This window comes from Geotrypetes seraphini, chromosome 18, assembly GCF_902459505.1.
Source record: "Geotrypetes seraphini chromosome 18, aGeoSer1.1, whole genome shotgun sequence".
Classification (NCBI taxonomy): domain Eukaryota; kingdom Metazoa; phylum Chordata; class Amphibia; order Gymnophiona; family Dermophiidae; genus Geotrypetes; species Geotrypetes seraphini.
In genome coordinates, this window is record NC_047101.1 from 29,143,342 (window position 1) to 29,164,903 (window position 21,562).

Genomic DNA, 21,562 nt, shown 5'->3' on the forward strand with positions numbered 1-21,562 from the left:
TGCAGACAGGGGGAGAGACCCTGAGGAAGAACAGAGAGATGGAAGATCGTAACAGAGGAGGGAGAGAGAGGGAGACCTGGAACAAAGGTGGTGGTAGGTAAAATGGAGGCTGATATGCACGGAGGGGGAGAGGGACCATGGGGTGATAGTGTCTGAAGATCTAAAGCCGAAAAAACAGGGCGACAAGGCAGTAGCTGCTGCCAGAAGGATGCTGGGCTGTATAAAGAGAGGCATAACCAAAAGAAGAAAGGTGTTGATGCCCCTGTACAGGTCGTTGGTGAGGCCCCACTTGGAGTATTGTGTTTAGTTTTGGAGACCGTATCTGGCGAAGGACATAAGACTTGAAGCGATTCAGAAGAAGGCGATGAAAATGGTAGCAGGTTTGCGCCAAAAGACATATGAGGAGAGACTGGAAGCCCTGAATATGTATACCCTAGAGCAGGGGTGCCCAACATGTCGATCGCGATCGACCAGTAGCTCAGGAAGGCAACGCGAGTCGATCGCGGAGCCCATCTCGGGCTCCGTGATAGACTCGTGTTGCCGTCCTGAACTACCGGGCCGATCAGCCTTCCTCTCCAGTATTCTCTCTAGGGCCTTTTAGCTGGGCGGTCCGCCCAGCTGTCATCTGCTGCTGCCGCCGCTGCTGAACATTAAAAAAAACCGGCTTGGAGATTTCAGCCCGTAGCGAACTTATGCTCCGTGGCTCTAACGTATGCGTACCGGCTTCCCTTCTCTTCCCTCCGAAACCGGAAGTTATGTCCGGGAGGGGGGGGGGAGAGAAGGGATGCCGGCACGCACATGTTGAGAGCCCTGAAGCAAGCGTTCTCTACAGGCTAAGGCGGGAGACAGGTTAGTGAAGCATTTGCTCTTCTTGCTGCCGGGTCCTGCCTACTTTCTGTTTCCACGAAGGCAAGACCCAGCAGCATTTCCCCCAATAGGTCGATTGTGATCTTGGGCCAATCAGCCTTCCTCTCCCCGACGGCAGAATTGACGTCGGGGAGAGGAATGCTGGTCGGCCGAAGCAGGGAGAGCTTGGGGCGTCGTCGGCTTTCGGGCCTGTTATTGGTGGCGGTTTGGGTCCTTGTCCCCGATGGCAGTGGCTTGGGGGAGGGCAGGGAGAAAGAAAGAAAAAGGGCAGGCAGGGAGACAGAAGGAAAGAAGAGAAACAGAAAAAAAAGAAAGGAAGGCAGAGAGAAAGAAAGGGCAGGGAGAGAGGAAGGAACGAAGTCTGGAGGAGAGGAAGCATACAGGCTAAAAGAAGGGAAGAAAGATTGGATGCACAGTCAGAAGAAGAAAGTGCAACCAGAGACTCATGAAATCACCAGACAAGGTAGGAAAAATTATTTTATTTTAAATTTAGTGATCAAAATGTGTCTGAATTTATATCTGCTGTCTATATTTTACACTAAGGTCCCCTTTTACTAAACCGCAATAGAGTTTTTTAGCGCAGGGAGCCTATGAGCGTCGAGAGCAGCGCTGGGCATTCAGCGCAGCTCCCTGCGCTCTAAAAACTGCTATCGTGGTTTAGTAAAAAGGGAGGGGGGTATATTTGTCTATTTTTGTATGGTTGTTACTGAGGTGATAGTGCATAGAGTCATCTGCTTTGACCTCTTTGAAAAACCCTGGAATAGGAATGATAATTAACATTTTCTATGTGTACAGTGTGCGTTGTGTTTTTTTTAAATTTTATTGTTGGTAGATCATTTTGACTTGGTCATTTTAAAAGTAGCTCGCAAGCCCAAAAAGTGTGGGCACCCCTGCCCTAGAGCAATGGTAGGCAAACTCATTAGTCAAAAGAGCCAAAATCAGCAGTACAGCGATTAAGATTTTTTTTGAGAGCCATACCCTGTGCCTGCTTGTGCTACGATGGTTACGTCAACCCGACTGACACCCCGCTCACCTGCACGTAGTCGAAATCGATTCATGGCAGAGCCTAGAGAATGACACAGGGAAAAAAATTTGTCTTCATCCCCGCCCTGTCCCCGTGAGCTCGGTCCCCATCCCCGCAAACCATCTGATCCCATCCACACAAGCCTCAAATAGTTTTATACTGAACTTATTATATTAAAGTATTAAAAGAAACAATATTCTGTACAATTGTCAATTTATAAATCAGCGTCTTCTCCCCACTCTCTCCTCCATATTTTCCTTCACCGTCTTCAGCCCACTCTCTCTCCACTTCCCTTCAGCGCATGCACATAAAAACAAGCAAGCAATTTTATATTATTTTCATTCTATTCATTCATAGAAATTAAAATCTAAATAATGCCAGTCACATAACAAAAAATGATTTTACAAAAATAATTCTCTGCACAGTCAAGTCTACAAGGATTACTAGATGTCTGTCAGCAGCTCCCCTCCTTCCCTCCCCCTTACCTTCGTGGCCAAGTCAAAATGATATACCAACAGTAAAATTTTAAAAAACACAAAGCACACTGTACGCAGAGAAAACGTTAATTATCATTTATATTCCATGGATTTTCAAAGAGGTCAAGGCAGATGACTTTATGCAATGTCACCTCAGTAACAACTATACAGAAATAGACAAATATACCCCCTATCTTTTTACTAAACCGCGATAACGGTTTTTAGTGCAGGGAGCTGCACCGAATGCCCTGTGCTGCTCTCGATGCTCATAGGCTCCCTGCGCTAAAAACCACTATTGTGGTTTAGTAAAAGGGGGCCATAGTGCAAAATATAGACAGCAGATATAAATGCTCAAAACGGACATATTTTGATAACTAAATTGAAAATAAATTCATTTTTCCTACCTTTTGTCTGGTGATTTCATGAGTCTCTGGTTACACTTCCTTCTGTAAAGCCAATATTTCATTCTTTCTGCCTTTTTCTTTCTGCCTTTCTTTCTCTCTCCCCCGGTACCCCCTCTTTATTTCTGCCTTTCTTTCTCTCTCCCCCTGCCCCCCCAAAGCCATCGTGCCTATTTCTCCACTTCCGATTCTTTCCCTACTCCCCCCCCCAAGCCACCAACGCAATTTCTCCCTGCTGCTTCCCCGAGCCAGACCTGACGCGTACAAGCGCTGAACTCACAAAACCTCACCTCCGGCATCGATTCTAATGTCGTGGAGGAAGTTCCAGGCCAGCCAGGCAATGATTGGCTGGCCCATAACTTCCTCTCTGACTTCAGAATTGACGTTGGAGATGAAGTTTTGTGAGTCCAGCGCTTGTACGCACCAGGCCTGGCTTGGGGAAGCAGCAAGGAGAAAAAGATTGCAAAGGCAACGCGATCGACCATTTGGGCATGTAACTTCTGTGAAGGGAGGTAATGAAGCCTCAGGGACCTCCACTATTTCAATCAAGTAATGTTTCAACATTTCCCTAGGAATTATTGTAGTAATCCTAGGGATATTGATCAATCTAAGATTATTATTTCTAGAAGCATTTTCAAGTGCCTCCGAGGGAGGTTGTGTTCCGATTCCTGGAAGCTTCTCTGCCCGCGAGGAACTGGTAGTTTGCGGATGCGGGCGTGGTGCTAATGTCAGGACTGAGAGTTGTTTCCAAACTCTGGGAGATATGCTGCATCTCGCTTCTCTGCAGTGTCTCCAGCAGGGAAGTCACTGACGATACCCGGTATGCCCTGCATGCGCTGCATGAGTTTCTCTATGTTCCCAAAGACGGCGATCCCGGAGCGTTGCGAGGCACTGGTAGCACTTCTCCCCCTCCTCTTTGGCATTATTCAAATGAAAATGTCAAGAACAACGAAAAGCTGATTTCCAGAGCAAACCCACAGGAGCATGTAACTCACCAAACCTATCCAGTGGCCATCTTGGATCCCTCCCTTTTATTTTGTTTGGTTTTGTGTATGATTTGTTTAACATTTTTATTATGTAGGTAATACCCCATACTTTTAATTTTTAACAAAGTAGGATGTAAACCGCTTAGGAATGTAAAGCAGTATACCAAGCATTAATAAACTTGAGTCTCTCAGAACAACAATTAAAAATACCTGTCTCTCTGGTTCAATATTTCTCTGCTTGAAAATGACAACTATTTTCCACTGATAACATTTGGAACTATTGAACAGGGAAGGGACTGATGTCAGTACTGAGCTGGGAGAGAGTATAAGTGACCTTCATGACACAACCAACTAGTATTTTCATTTTAACATCGAAGAAGATAAGAAACTTGCAAAGAAAAAGGTCTCAATGGATAATTTGTCCATAGTAAGGGGATGGGACTTGATATACCGCCTTTCTGTGGGTATAATCAATACAGATATTTATTTTTGTAGCCGGGGCAATGGAAGGTTAAGTGACTTGCCAAGAGTCACAAGGAGCTGCAGTGAGAATCAAACACAGTTCCCCAGGTTCTCGGCTCACGGCACCAACCACTAGGCTACTCCTCCATAGTAATACAGTAAAACATAGTAGATTACGGCATATAAAGACCCGAATGGCCCATCTAGTCTGCCCAACCTGATTCAATCTAAAAATTTGTGTTGTGTTTTTTTTTTTCTTCTCCTTCTTATCTATTTCTGGCAAGAATCCAAAGCTCTGCCCGGTACTGTTCTTAGGTTCCAACTACTGAAGTCTCCGTCAAAGCTCACTCCAGTCCATCTACACCCTCCCAGCCATTGAAGCCTTCTCCAGCCCATCATCCACCAAAAGGCCATATACAGACAAGTCTGCCCAGTACTAGCCTTAGTTCTTCAATATTATTATTTTCTGATTCTAGATCCTCTGTGTTCATCCCACGCTTTTTTTAACTCTGTCACCGTTTTCCTCTCCACCACCTCTCTCGGGAGCGCATTCCAGGCATCCACCACCCTCTCTGTAAAAAAGAATTTCCTTACATTGCTCTTGAGTCTACCACCCCTCAACCTCAAATTATGTCTTCTGGTTTTACCATTTTCCTTTCTCTGGAAATGATTTTGTTCTGTATTAATACCTCTGAATCATTTCTCCCCTGTCCCTCCTTTCCTCTCAGGTATACATATTCAGGGCTTCCAGTCTCTCATACGTCTTTTGGCACAAACCTCCTATCATTTTCATCGCCCTCTGGACCGTTTCAAGCCTTTTTGTGTCCCTTCGCCAGATACGGTCTCCAAAACTGAACACAGTACTCCAAGTGGGGTCTCACCAACAACCTGTACAGGGACATCAACACCTTCGTTCTTCTACTGGATAACCCTCTCTTTATACAGCCCAGCATCCTTCTGGCAGCAGCCACCGCCTTGTTACATTACATTACATTAGGGACTTCTATTCCGCCTATACCTTGCAGTTCAAGGCGGATTACAAAAGAGCTAACTGGACATTTCCAGTGAAATTACAACAGTTTTGTGGGGGGGGGGGGGGTTGTTTTTTTTTTTTTTTTGTTACAAGGGAGGAGAGGTACCTGGATTAATTCTGGAAGTACTTGCAAATTGGATATTAAATTAACTGTACGTTACTGTGTGATATAACAAATAGATTACAGTTAGAGTACAAATAAGATTAAGTTACATTTCAGGGATCTGAATACTTGGTTGGTGTTTTGGGGAGGAAGAGATTATTTAAGTGGAGGTTTTGGGGGAGAATTTATCTAGGAGGAAGGGGAAGGGTTGGATTGCACTGTTTTTTGCCTTTAGATCTTTGGACACTATCACTTCCTCTCCCCATCTGTGTATATCATCCTCTCACCTCCCAGCATATACGGCTCCTTCCGATTATTAATCCCCAAATGCATTACTCTGTATTTCTTTGCATTGAATTTTAGTTGCCAAATATTAGACCATTCCTCTAACTTTTGCAGATCCTTTTTCATGTTTTCCACTCCCTCCTGTTACAAATCTTAGTATCATCTGCAAAAAGGCAAACCTTTCCTTCTAACCCTTCAGCAATGTTACTCACAAACATATTGAACAGGATCGGCCCCAGCACCGAACCCTGAGGGATTCCACTAGAGCATAAGAACATAAGAATTTCCATCTCCGGATCAGACCATGGGTCCATCAAGTCCGGTGATCCGCACATGCTGAGGCCCCGCCAGGTGTACCCTGGCATAGTTTTAGTCCCTATATCACTGTATGCTTCTCAAGGGAGATGTGCATCTAATTTACCCTTACCCGTATCACTCTATGCCACTCCTCACCTTTCCTTTCTCCAAGCGACTTCCATTAATCACCATCCTCTGGCGTCTGTCTGTTAACCAGTTTCTAATCCAGTTCACCACTTTGGGCCCTAACTTCAGCCCTTCAAGTTTCTTAAAGAGCCTCCTATGAGGAACCATGTCAAAGGCTTGGCTGAAATCTAAGTAAATTACATCTAGCATATGTCCTCGCTCCAGCTCTCTGGTCATCCAATCCAAAAATTCATTCAGGTTCGTTTGACAAGATTTACTTTTAGTAAAGCCATGTTGTCTCGGATCCTGTAACCAATTAGATTCTAGGAAATTCTCTATCCTTTCTTTCAACAGCACTTCCATTATTTTTCCAACAACTGAAGTGAGGCTTACCGGCATGTAGTTTCTTGCTTCATCCCTGTGACCACTTTTGTGAATAGGGACCACATCCGCTCTTCTCCAATTCCCAGGAACTACTCCCATCTCCAGAGATTTGTTGAACAAGTCTTTTAATAGGACCCGCCAGGACCTCTCTAGCTCCCTCAGTATCCTGGGATGGATCCCATCTGGTCCCATCACTTTGTCTACCTTCAGTTTTTCAAATTGTTCATAAACACTTTCCTCCGTGAACGGCGCAGAATCTACTCTATCTTCCCGGGTAACTTTGCCAGTCAGTCTCGGTCCTTCTCCAGGATTTTATTCCATGAACACATAGCAGAAGTAATTGTTTAGCACATTTGCTTTTTCCTCATCAATCTCCAGATATCAGTTCCTAGCATCTTTTAGTTTAGCAATTCCATTTTTCATCTTCCTCCTTTCACTGAAGACAAAGATATAGATGACAGAAGACAAAGATCAACTAGCTCATCCACCCTGTCAGTTTATTCTGATTCACATTGCTAAATATATTTACCTCAGCAGCTGGCGAAACATGACTTGTAGGATACGGCTTCATATCCAAGTCATAAGAACATATGAATAGCCTTACTGGACCAGACCAATGGTCCATCAAGCCTAGTAGCCCGTTCTCACTAGTGGCTAATCCAGGCCACTAGTACCTGGCCAAAACCCAAGGAGTAGCAATATTACATGCTACCGATACAGGGCAAGCAGTGGCTTCCCCATGTCTTTCTCAATAACAGACTATGGATTTTTCCTCCAGGAACTTGTCCAAACCTTTCTTAAAACCAGCTACACTATCTGCTCTTACCACATCCTCTGGCAACACGTTCCAGAGCTTAACTATTCTCTGAGTGAAAATAATTTCCTCCAATTGGTTTTAAAAGTATTTGCCTGTAACTTCGAGTGTCCCCTAGCTTTTGTAATTTTTGACGGAGTGAAAATCAATCCACTTGTACGTGTTCTACTCCACTCAGGATTTTGTAGACTTCAATCATATCTCCCCTCAGCCATCTCTTTTCCAAGCTGAAGAGCCCTAACCGTTTTAGTGTTTCCTCATATGAGAGGAGTTCCATCCACTTTATCATCTTGGTTGCTTTTCTTTGAACGTTTTCTAGTGCCACTATATCTTTCTTGAGATAAGGAGACCAGAATTGAACACAATACTCCAGATGGAGTATACTCCATGGAGTGATACAGGGGCATTATAATATTCTTAGTCTTGTTAACCATCCCTTTTTAAATAATCCCTAGCATCCTGTTTGCTTTTTTGGTCGCTGCCACACATTGGGTGGAAAGTTTCATCGTATAATCTACGATGACACCCAGATCCTTTTCTTGGGCGCTAATTAGTTTAGTATCATATGCAAATTTAATCATCTCACTCATCATTCCAATTTCCAGATCATTTATAAATAAGTTAAATAGCACCAGTCCCACTACAGATCTCTGTGGCACTCCACTGTTCACTCTCCTCCATTGAGAAAAAAGACCATTTAACCCTACCCTCTGTTTTCTATCAGATAACCAATTCCTAATCCACAATAGAACTTTACCACATATCCCATGACTCTTTAATTTTCTCTGGAGCCTCTCATGAGGAACTTTATCAAAAGCTTTCTGAAAATTTAGACACACTACATCAACTGGCTCACCCTTATCCTACTATTACAACTATGAATTATTTCTATAGCGTTACCAGACATCACGAAGAAGAAGAAAACAGTCCCTGCTCGAAAGAGCTTACAATCTATCCATATGTTTATTCACACCTTCAAAGAAGTCAAGCAGGGAAGATCTCCCTAGGCTGAACTCTGTCTTATTAAATCATGTTTGCCTACATGTTCCACAATTTTATTTTTTTATAATCGTTTCCACCATTTTGCTCAGCACTTAAGTCAGGCTTACTGGTCTGTAATTTCCCAGATCTCTCCTAGAACACTTTTTAAAGATTGGCACAACATTGGCCACCCTCCAATCTTCAGGTACTACAGATGATTTTAGCGACAGGTTACAGACCACTAACAGCAGGTCAGCAATTACATGTTTGAGTTCTTTTAGTACTCTGGAATGTCCAGGTGATTTATCACTTTTTAACTTGTCGATTTGGCTTAGTATATCTTCCAGATTCACCAAGATTTCTTTCAGTTGTTCCACATCATCACTGTGAATCTGGGATTGCGTTCTAATGTGGGAACTAGTTTCCCATCCCAACACATGATCCTGCTTCATTGAAGTTCATTTTTCAACCTCTTGACAATTCTTTCACTTTATATCTGCCTTTTCTGGTGTGTCTGTTCTGTTACAGATTTTTACCATCATCTGCCAACAAGCATAATTTCCTCTTCGTTTCCTCAGCAATGTGATTAAGGATACAGTGGTACCTTGGATTACGAGCATAATCCGTTCCAGGAGCATGCTCATAATCCAAAATGCTCGTTTATCAAAACAAAGTTCCCCATAGAAAATAGTGGCAACAGCAACGATTCGTTCTAGAACCCGGGGTCTATACCTGTCGGGTGCCGGGTGCTGCAGTGCCATCTCCTCCGTCTGCCTCCTCTGTCGGTCATCTGAAGAAGAACCCCACAGTACCGCTTCGGGGGGGGGGGTGCCAGCCACCGGAGAACTCCACAGTGCCACTTCGGGGGGGGGGGGGGGATGCCAGCTGCCAGAGAATGCCACAGTGCCGCTTCGGGGGTGGGGGAGGATGCCAGCCGCCGGAGAACCCCACAGTGCTGCTTCAGAGGGATACCTCCTCCATCCGCCGGCCAGCCCTCCACGTCGGATGCCCACGCAGTCGAGCGCTGCCCCACCCGCACGACACACACAACCCCGATGATTGACACTGTGCGCGTCACACACAATGCACAGGCGAGACAGCACCCGGCCGCGCAGGCCCAGACAGAGGTCCTCCAACCTGCGGAAGGCACCCGTTATAGAAGGCTGGCCAGAAGACGGAAGAGGAATCCCCCGAAGCGTTACTTCCTGGACTGTAAGTGCTCATTGATCAGGGCAGTGCTCGGTTTGCGAGTCAAAAGTTTGCTGAGTGTTTTGCTCATCTTGCAAAACACTCGCAAACCGAGGTACAACTGTATTGAAAAGAGGTCAAAGCTATCTATTATTCTAAAATTGATATTTTCCTATATTTTTTTTTTCTATTGCAATATGCACTATATTTTTTTACAAGTATAATATTTGGGTGTTGTAACATTAAAATTGTATAAATAATTTTTTTTAACGGAAAGAGGTCAAACATTTGAGCCATTTGTACCAAGTATCAAATGATTTATTTGTATGAAATATTTATTACCTGCCATGAGTATGAATGAACAGGAGCAACAGTGAAAAGCTTACAGTTTAACAATTTTCCTTTTTTTTGTCTGTGGTCTATAGTAGCTCAGAATATCATCTCACATGTGATGACTGCTGAGTTTATTGGTGGGGAGGACTGGCGCTTTCCTTGCAGAAATTTAAGACTTGGTATTTCAATTTTGTAAAAATGATTGTCAAGAGATACAAGTTGGAAGTTTTAATGCTTAACTGTCAAATTATACTATACAGTAATTTGGTAAACGTCTCCAGTGCATTTTACTTGTGTTTTAAATTGGCAGGTTTCTTTATTTTTTTTATTTTTCTGCATGTTTTTGTCCCTTATGCCAGATTTATACTTTTGGGTAAATATTATATCATTTTGAAATTGTACCATTATATCATTTTTGCATTGTTTCTTGTGTAGTTTCTTAATGCATAGTAGTTTAAAAGAGGATCTTAAAGTATAATGAGAAGAAATCCTGGCACAATATTACATAATCAAATATTTAAATGAGATTTAAGGCTTGCAAAAGAACAGAACAACTTGGAGTTTATCCTTCTACCTTTTAATAAAGTTGATTTCACTTTTCACCATTTTGTACATATATATGTCAGAAAAAAACACTATAAGCTTAATATTCCAATTGTATTGATATGAATGAACATGTAGGAGATTTTGAAATATTAATTTCAGTGGTCCCCTGAAGGTTCAGAAATAAAATAAATTGTTTTGATTGTGTGTATATACCATTATTAATCTATTCCGTAATATTTCTTTCTAGAATTATACAACCAAATATTCTTACATGCCAAAAATTATGGGATATTATACAAAACTCATACTATGTGCAGGATTAAGAGGGAGAGAACATTAAAAAAAAAAAATCCTGGAATAATACTGTAGTTCAGTTTCTTATCCTGAAATGTAGGCTGACATACCAGTCTCTGATGTCAGGATTTGATTCAGTAACTACCAGATTCTTAGTTCAGAATTGTTGTAGCTGGAGTAGATATTAAAACAGAGCCAATCCTTGACCCTGTTGGAAAGCCACACCAAAATACTGATATTTGCCAGAAGATTTCTTGTTGTTTAGGTTTGTTTGGTCAGTTGTTGGTGGTTATTCAGCTGTGGCAATGATAGTTTATGCGACAGGTCATGTACAGAGTGGCAGTTTTGGGAAGTTGCACTTGATATTATCATGATGGAGATGCTGAAAATATCAAAGCTAATGACAGAGTAAGCTGAAGGATATTGAGTGTGGTGAAAATGATTTGCTGTGTAACGGTCAGATTAGTAGTAGTTGTATTGGACAAATTGGATGGTGTCTGAAAAACCTGAGAAAAGATTTCAAACTATGATGTCTAGTTGGAGAGTACATTTTGAAGGGAAATTATTTAATAAATGAACATTTCATTGTGACACAAAATATATTTTAAAAAAACAAACCATTTAAAAACAACCGTATAAAATTGAAAAATCTCACATAAATTTGCCCATTTTGTCAGGCTGTGGAGTTGGTACACTGAAACTTTGACTTCAACGCCAGCTCTGCATATAAATAAAAAACAGACATATATGCAATTGTTGTATTACATGTTAACCAGAACAGAGCTAGTGAAATGCAACATGTGTACATGTATATTGCCTGTTGGATAGTTTGTCCATTCACTTGGCCTTTAGTCGTGTAGCAGCCATGAGGTCAGAAACATGGACGCTCCATTGCAAGATTGCACCATCGAAGAACAACGTGCAGTAGTGCACTTTGGGCAGAGGGAGTGAAACCTATGGAAATTCACTGTCTGATATTGATTCAGTATGGACATATAGTGAATCAATGAAAGGTTTGAGTGGGTAAAAAGGTTTAAAGCAGGAAGAACAGGTGTAGCTGACAAAGATTGTTCTGGTTGCCCATCAACATGACGCACACAATAGCACATTGACAGGGCAGATTCCTTGATTAGAGAAGACAGATGTATAACAGTGTCTCAATTGGCTGCAAATTTGGATATCAGTTATGGATCTGCGTTTGCCATAATGAATGATGACTTGGGAAACAGGAAAGTCTGTGCACGATGGGTTCCCAAACAGCTTATTGATATGCACAATTCCTGAGATGATATGAAGAAGATCCAAGTAGTCTGGAGAGAATTGTCACCGGCTACGAGACATGGGTGAATCACCATGACCCGGAGAGCAAAAGACAAAGCACGATGAAGTAAAGGAAGCGGTGCTCACATGGCTTCAGAAGCAGCTGAAAAACCAGAAGCTAGTTGAACGACACAGCATGGGACCATGTGGAAAGGTGATATGTTCAATTGCTCATAGTTCTATTAAAGCCGTTAAATGTATTTTGCCTTTACTTTTTGATTTACCCTGGTTTGTGTGTATACAGTATATCTATTACGGCAGTCCAAAAAATTCAAGTTCATTGGACTTGACCTCCACAAGTCTATTTTGTTCTATGGCTGGCCACTGTTAATTGCGACAAATTATAAGCCTTTTGGTAAACATTTAGAAATTGATTTTAAATGTAATACATAAAATGCAAGTACAGTTTATATTTTCCATCTAAGCCTGAATTGTGAGCAGATGCACATGGAAAGAAGTTACAATACATACTGTTAATTACAGCTGAGCATAGGCTTGTTGGCTTAATAATGTATTGTTCAATGTTCATTGATGACTCGTAACTAATGTCACTATTCTGCAAAAATACAAAATGCTTGTTTTGTGCGAATGCTGAATGGTAGTCTTACATTAAGTCAGTATTCGTCAGTGGGGCTTTAGAGCAAGGCAAAGAGTAGCTGCTTCTGCTTCTCATTCTTTGAGATACTTGAGTTATATTACTGCATTAAGGCAATTGCTCTTTCAGCTGGGTTGTTGACTACTGTTATTGATAATGCTGACTGCTTCAAATACTGGTAGTTTGGATCATCTCTCCAGTTTGCTGGATCATTAACCAGAAATTGTTGAGCCTTTTCTTGTCCATTTGTGTTCAGACAGAACACCAAAGAAGACGTAAGCTCTCTTTGTTATACACGATGCTAGCTGATTGGGAACAAAAGAACTGCTGCCGCTGGGTCAGACCGTGCCCAGCGGCGTGACTCGGGAGGGCAGTTGAGATTTTTCGCTGAACTTGTGGATTGTGGAAGCTGAAGGTTTGCTGCCATCTTTGACTTTACTTTGTTGCTTAGTTTGTCTTCAAAAAAGGTCAGAACAGCCATAATTTTTGACAAGTGTCACAGATGTCTGGTGAATGTTGTTGACACGGCCTTGTTTGGATATTTCTGGAGTTCTGAAAGCTGTTTAGTAGTGCTTTCACAGGAAGAGGTGCTTCATGCCAGTAGCAGATGTAGATGAGGCTAACAAAGAGAACCAGTTCTTTGATGCCCTGCCTCTTTTGACTGTAAGATAGAACTGCTGCTGGAACAGAAATACCTTAATACTGGAGATGGCCTTCACTAATAATAATAATAATAACTTTATTCTTCTATACCACCATAGTCGTGAGACTTCTAGGCGGTTCACACTGAAGAGAGCTGGACAGTCAGCGAGTTACAATATGTAGAAGTCCGGGATACAGTATTTAGAAACTTACAAAAAAGCATATAGAATCTTACAAAAGATCCGGGATACAGCATATAGAATCTTACAAAGAGCATATAGAGTCTTACAAAAAGGTAGAGAGAGACAGCATATAGAATCTTACAAAAGGCAGTGAAATACAGCAAACAGAAACTTAAAAAGGCCTCAAAATTTAATGTTAGTCATTTCAGACTTAAAAGCAGGAGTGGACATATGTAGTGTTAGGTGTAGATACTTTTTTAGGTAATGATTTTATTGAATAAGGCAGTTTTTACTAGTGCTGCCCGATTCAAGAAAAAATATTTTGATTCGATTCAGCCTATTAAATCGATTTTTCGATTTGATTTTCCTGCCTAAATGGGTGTGTGGTGGGTTTATTTTATAACCTCTTCACCCCTTTTATAGCCTCTTCATCCCCTTTGCCCTCTCCTACCCACACTGGTGCTGTGGTGTAAACAAAATAAATAAAAACGACTTTTCCTCTCTGTTAAATCCTAGCTCACGTTTGCGGTCTAACACCACTTCTGGTAGGATACACATTTCAAATCTGACATATTGTAATCACAAAATAGAAAATAAAATTATATTTTTCTACCTTTTGTTGTCTGGTCATTATTCAGATCTTGTTGGTCCCAGACTCTGGCTGTCTTCTGATAAGTTGCTTGCCAGGGTCTCCTTCTTTCTTCATGTCTTCCCCTTCTGTTTCCCTTCCTTCCCCCGGAGGTCTGGCATCTTTCCTTCTTTTTTTATCTCCATCCCCAGATCCACCTTTTCTCAACTACCCTTTCATTCATTATCTCTCCCTCCTTCCATACCACCCCAGGTTCCTCCAGCTCTCCCTTTCTCTTCCCAACTACGGGCATCTGCTGCCAGCCAACCAATTAAAAATCACCTTGTTGCCGCTTTTCTGCATGCAGAGGTCTACTTGGCTTTTCCTCTGACACCGGAGTCCTTGCTTCTGATATAACTTCCGGTTTCACAAAACATTAGATTACATTAGATGGAAGGATTCCGGTGGCAGAGGGAAAGCCCGAACGGGTCTCTAGCAAGGGGGCCGACGAATTGGTGAGTTCGATTTTTTTACAAAAACAAATCGATTTGAGTCGATTCACCCAAAGTGAATCGGTGAATCGATGCGAATCAGGCAGCACTAGCCTTCACCATTCACTATTCATGGTGGAAGACCCTGAGTTCTCAAAATGATGGCTTTGCTTTATCAGGCAGCTGCCAAGAAAAATTAAACAGAACTCAAGAAGCTCTTTGTAGTCTTCCTTTGGATGTGATGCATTCAAGACTGTTCTGCAGAAAGTTGTAATTTCTTTTAGAAAGACTGATGTGTCTACATCAAACATATCATTTGCAGCAACCTTATATTATTCCTGGTCTATGTATGGCCAATTTTGCTGAAATCTTTTGAATACTGCAACATGTGGTCCTCTACTAACTCCAAACAGTTGGGTGAAGATGCTTCCAAGAACCAGTTCTATTATATGATGTCAACAGGTGAGCCATGCTAACTCTTGTCTTATTGATGATTCAATGAAAGTGCATGTACCATTATTCAGGCTAGTATAACTCACAGTATAACTCCTCAAACACCATTCCACGGACTTGTCTCGGAAGACGTCATTCAGTGAGTACTGTGAGACAGGCTTCAGCTTGCTGTTTGCAAGTTCTATGACTAATTTTTGGAATGCCGAGTAACCTCTCTTATCCCAGGATAAGCAGGCAGCATATTCTCACATGTGGGTGACGTCATCCATGGAGCCTCAGTAGACAGTTCGTGACTGACCACACCACTCATGCGCGAGTGCTTTCCTGCCCAACATAGGTGCGCGACTCCTCAGTTCTTAGTTTTCCGCAGAGATAAGAACTCAGCAGCTCTCCATCCCATCTTTTCTCAATGGGAGACTCAAGTAGACCTGTTTACTCCTCTCCACAAGCTGCCCCGCTTTTGCTCTAGGCTATATTCTCCTCATTGCCTAGAAGCAAATGCTTTTCTCCTCTATGGGTTTCCACCTTAACCTCATATTCTCAAAATGCTTGTCAAGCTCAAATAGCAGTCTACCACCATGATTCTGATAGCTCCTCAGTGGCCCAGACAACCATGTTTCTCCCTTCTGCTTCAACTCAGTATCAAGGAGCCACTACCTCGTCCAATTTTTCCATATCTTCTCACACAGTCATGGTTCTCTTCTGTACCCCAACCTTCAGTCTTTGGTACCTTCAGCTTGGTATCTCTCAGGCTTATTATGCCTGGTGCATGCTTTACTAGGATCCAAAATCCTACACTTTTTCTTCAGTTTTGTATTATCTTCTGCATTTATCACACTCTGGCCTCAAATCCACTTCCATTAGAGTCCATCTCGGTGCAATTGCTGCTTTTCATCAACCAGTGAATTGAAAACCTCTTGCTGTTCATCCTGTGGTTACCAGATTCATGAAAAGACTTTTCAATGTGAAACCATCTCTCAAACCACCTCCAGTAGTTTGGGATCTTAATGTGGTACTTGCTAGATTAATGAAGCCTCCTTTTGAACCAATGACTTAAGCTCATCTCAAATATCTCACTTGAAAAGTAGTTTTCCTCATTTTTCTAACTTCTGTTCGCAGAGAAAGTGAACTTCAAGCTTTAGTAGCGGATCCATCATTTACAGTGTTTCACCATGACAAGGTGTTGCTGCGCACTCATCCAAAGTTCTTGCCAAAGGTTGTCACTGAATTCCACCTGAATTGATCTATTGTACTTCCCTGCCCCGGTGTACATACCTTTTGTGTTGGGAGCAGGAGGAACCGCAAACACCTCCTGCTCCTCCACCTGGCCATGTGATGCACAAGGAGGGGCCTAAGGCCTTGATTGGCTCAAACACTTCAGCATGGGGAGGAGCCTAAGGCCCTGATTGGCTCAGATGCCTCATGCTTCTCCCTTGGGAGGGGCCTGAGGCATCTGAGCCAGTCAGGGCCTTAGGCCCCTCTCTGTGCATCACATGATGCACGAGGAGGGGCCTAAGGCCCAGTGGCGTAGAAGGCCAGGCAGAGCAAGAGCAGGAGGTGTTTGCGGTTCATCCCCCAACGCAATAGGTATGGACACCGGGGATGGGGCATTGCGGTGGCAAGAGGGAGTGGGCGTCCCTCCTGTCATTTGTAGGATGCTGCATGTTGGGGGGAGCGCGATTGTTGGGGGTCGTTGGGGAAGGACTTTTGCTAGTGGTGGGGCTTTTTTTCAATTTTTTAAAAAATGGGGCAGATATTTTGCGTGTGTAATACACGCAAAATATCTGTGCCATGGAAAAAAAAAACAAAGAAAAAAAAAAACCCAGGCAGACCTGTTGGTAACACAATTACTGACGGGTCTACAGCAGTCGTGTTTTAGGATTGTAAAACCTGACGCAAAATAGCCAAGCAAATGTAAATGAATCAGTCGCTTGGCTATCTTGCATGGGGTTTTACTAATTTGCATGGCCGGATTGGAAAATGGGCGATCGAGGGGGAAAACACACAGTGGACCATTTTGTGAATCGGGTCAGTTAGCAGAATCATTGACTTTAGTGAATCGGGGCCTATATTAGCACACAGCCATTAAAAAAAAATTAGCATTTGATCCCTTATTGATATCTGTTTTGTAGATAATAAGGGCTCAGACCCTAATCCTACTCTAATCACTTAATGTGTAGTAATGTAGCTTTAACTATCTGATTAGCACAGATACAGCTATTCTCCACCCCAAACCACCCCAGATATGTTCTCTCTGCTGAAAAATTAAAATAATATTTTAGCATGCGGTTAGCTTGCCTAGATTAGGAATTTGCCACAGCATGCTTGAGCGGGTCCCACTCCCACAGTAAGCCCTTTCACAGTAAAGTAAGCATGTTATCACTTACTGCAGCTTAGTAAAAGGACCCTTAAGAAAGGTGATGCATTCATTCTAATGTTATAGGAAATGTATGTAACAGAGGGCTTGCGATAAATTAATTCTTCTTTTTACTCAAGCCTACTGTGTGACTCTACAGAGTAGATCCAAGATTTTTTCATGAAAGTAATGGTAAAACTTCTCACTTTTTAACAGAAGAGACATACTTCCCGAATAAAACCAAACATGTGTTTCCAGTCACCTGTATTCTTTCTAAAGTGCTTAAGACAGTCATGCCTCTCCTAAACTGGTTGATGGACAGAAACTAGAGGGTGGTGGTTAATGAAATTTGCTCGGTGGAAGGAAAGGTGAGTAGTGGAGTGCCACAAGGATTGGTGTTTGGTCCGATTCTGTTCATTATATTTGTCAGCGACATTGCTGAAGGGTTAGAAGGTAAGATATGCCTTTTTGCGTATGATACCAAGATTTGTAAGAGTGGACACCCCAGAGGGAATGGAAAATATGAATAAGGATCTGCAAAAGTTAGAAGAGTGGTCTAATGTTTGACAACTAAAATTCAATGCGAAGAAGTGCAGTGATTCATTTGGGGGTAGAAATCTGAGGGAACCATATGTGCTGAGAGGTGAGAGACTGATATGCATGGATGGGGAGAAGGACCTTGGGGTGATAGTGTCTGAGGATCTGAAGGCAACGAAACAGTGTGACAAAGCAGTGGCTCTAGCCAGAAGGATTTTGGACTATATAGAAAGATGCATAACAAGCAGAAGAAAGGAGGTATCGATGCCCCTGTACGGGTCATTGGTGAGGCCCCACTTGGAGTATTGTGTTCAGTTTTGGAAGCCATAACTGGCTAAGGATGTAAAAGACTTGAAGCGGTCCAGAGAAAAGCGACAAAAGTAGTATGAGGTTTGTACCAAAAGATGTACCAGAAGACTTCAAGCCCTTCTTTAGATACGTGAAAGGGAAAAAACCTGCAAAAGAGGCAGTGGGACCCCTGGACGACAAGGGAAGAAAAGGGTACATCAAGGAAGATAAACAAATCGCAGACAAACTAAATTCCTTCTTTGCGTCCGTTTTTACGAAGGAGGACACCTCAACAATACCTGAAGCGGAGAAAGTGTTTGCAGGAGAAATAGAAGACAGCCTCACCACAGTTGAAGTGGACTTAGCCCAGATATACTATCAGATCGACAAACTTAAAAGTGACAAATCACCTGGACCGGATGAAATTCACCCGAGAGTCTTGAAGGAATTGAAGATTGAAATTGGAGAGTTATTGCAAAAACTTGCAAACCTGTCAATCAGAACTGGTCAGATACCAGACGACTGGAGGAAAGCGAACGTCACGCCAATTTTCAAAAAAGGATCGAGAGGAGAACCGGGCAACTATAGACCTGTGAGTCTTACGTCTGTCCCCGGCAAGATGATTGAATCACTGATCAAGGATAGCATAGTTCAGCACTTGGACACACACGACTTGATGAAACCCAGTCAACATGGATTCAGGAAAGGGAAATCGTGTCTGACGAATTTACTCCAATTCTTTGAGACCGTGAACGAGCAAATTGATAGTGGAAAGCCGGTGGACATAATATACTTGGACTTCCAGAAAGCATTTGACAAAGTTCCACACGAAAGACTTCTCAGGAAGCTACAAAGCCATGGCATAGAGGGAGATATACAAAGATGGATAGGCAAATGGCTGGAAAACCGAAAGCAGAGAGTGGGCATAAATGGGAAGTTCTCCGACTGGGAGAGAGTGACTAGTGGTGTGCCCCAGGGCTCGGTACTTGGGCCGATCCTTTTTAATATTTATATCAATGACCTGGAAAACGGAACATCCAGTGAGATCATCAAGTTTGCAGACGACACAAAACTCTGCCGGGCAATCAGATCGCAGGAGGACAGTGAGGAACTCCAGAGCGATTTGTGTCGGTTAGAAAAATGGGCGGAGAAATGGCAGATGAAGTTCAACGTGGAGAAATGCAAGGTAATGCATTTAGGCAGTAAAAATAAGGAATACGAGTACAGAATGTCAGGTGCAACTCTGGGGAAAAGTGAACAAGAAAGAGATCTGGGTGTACTGATAGATAGGACCCTGAAGCCGTCGGCACAATGCGTGGCAGCGGCAAATAAGGCAAATAGAATGTTGGGCATGATAAAGAAAGGAATCTCGAGTAGATCGGAGAAAGTTATAATGCCGCTTTATAGGGCAATGGTCAGACCCCACTTGGAATACTGCGTCCAACATTGGTCTCCCTACCTAAAGAAGGATATAAAACTGCTGGAGAGGGTGCAGAGACGAGCAACTAAACTAGTGAAGGGTATGGAGAAACTGGAATATGAGGATCGACTTAAAACACTGGGATTGTTCTCCCTTGAGAAAAGGAGACTGCGTGGGGATATGATCGAGACCTTCAAAATACTGAAAGGAATTGACAAAATAGAGCAGAGAAGATTATTTACAATGTCCAATTTGACACGGACAAGAGGACATGAAATGAAGCTAAGGGGGGGCAAGTTCAGGACTAATGTCAGGAAGTTCTGCTTCACACAGAGAGTGGTTGACATCTGGAATACTCTCCCAGGGGAGATTATTGCGGAATCGACAGTCCTAGGTTTCAAAAGCAAACTAGATGCATATCTCCTTGAGATAGGCATATAAAGATATGGTTGGCTATAAAATAAGCCAGGTGAATACCTAGCAGGGCCTCCGCGTGTGCGGATCGCCGGACTTGATGGACCGAAGGTCTGATCCGGAGATGGCGCTTCTTATGTTCTTATGTTCTTTAAGACATTGGAAGACCTGAATATGTAGAGAGGAGGGACAGGGAAGATATGATATAGACATTTAAATACTTGAAATGTATTAATATAAAAACAAAACCTTTTCCAGAGAAAGGAAAATGGTAAAACTAGAGGGCATGAATTGAGGTTGTGGGGTGGCAGACTTAGGAGTAATGTTAGGAAATTCTTTTTCATGGAGAGGGTGGTGAATGCCCTCCCGAGGGAAGTAGTGGAGAGGAAAGCAGTGATGGAATTCAAAAAAGCGTGGAATGAACACGGAGGTAGAAAATGAATGATATAAAACATACTAAAGCTGATACATAACATAAGAATTGCCGCTACTGGGTCAGACCAGTGGTCCATCGTGCCCCGCAGTCCGCTCGCGCGTCTGCCCTTAAGTCAAATACCAGTGCCCTAATTGAGTCTAGCCTTACCTGCGTATGTTCTGGTTCAGCAGGAACTTATCTAACCTTTTCTTGAATTCCTGGAGGGTGTTTTCCCCTATAACAGCATCTGGAAGAGCGTTCCCAATTTCTACCACTCTCTGGGTGAAGAACTTCCTTACATTTGTACGGAATCTATCCCTTTTAACTTTAGAGAGTGCCTTCTCATTCTCTCCACCTTGGAGAGGGTGAACAGTATCTCTTTCTTACATTACATTACATTAGTGACTTATATTCTGCCTTTACCTTGCAGTTCTAAGCGGATTACAGTGTAAGACAGCTGGACATATCCAGGAAGTTACAATTCAGGGGATGTATACAGATCAGACGTAGAATAGAGGGGGGATAGCTGGGGTTTTCTAGGAAGTTATAATTGGATGATGCTTACATAATAGATGCCGGAAATTACAATTTAGGAGAAGGGTTTAGGCTTGGTTGCTTGTTAGGTTCGATTGGGAGGTTGTATAGTTTTTTTGAAAAGTAGGGTTTTGATTTCCTTTCGGAATGATTTAAAGTCGATAGTTGTTGACAGCAAATTGGAGATAAAGGGGTCCAGTTTCGCTGCCTGTGTTGCTAGGAGGCCATCATACATCTTCTTTCGCTGAGTTCTCTTGAATGGGGGATAGGCAAATAGGTTCTTGGTTCTTCTTGTTCTGGATGAGCAATTGAAATTAAGGTGGTTGTTAAGGTAGGTGGGTGCGGATCCGTTTATTGCTTTGTATAGTAGACAATAAAATTTGAATTGGATTCGGGCACTTATTGGTAGCCAGTGAGAGGCTAGGTAGGCATTGGTGATATGGTCAAATTTTCCGAGGGAGTAGATCAATCTGAGGGCTGTGTTTTGAATGGTCTGCAATTGGTTTAGCAAGTTTGTGGGGCATGGAAGATAGAGGATGTTGCAATAGTCCACTAGTCCTAGGACAAGGGATTGAACTATGATCCTGTAGTGGTCTTTTTTGAATAATTTTCTTATTTTTCAGAGGTTGCGCATGGTGAAAAATGCTTTTTGCGTAGTTTTATTGATTTGTGTCTGCATTGTGCAGCATCTATCTATTGTCACTCCAAGGATTTTGAGGGATGGGGTATTTGGTGGCGTTAATTACT

The 21,562-nt window shown here is 42.5% G+C and overlaps 1 protein-coding gene across 2 annotated transcripts in view; it reads left to right on the forward strand.

Annotated features, from left to right (window-relative positions):
• The window catches only part of RANBP17 (RAN binding protein 17), a 548,236-nt gene that overhangs the window by 110,366 nt on the left and 416,308 nt on the right, over positions 1–21,562 (forward strand). The gene's annotated exons all lie outside the window — the stretch shown is intronic.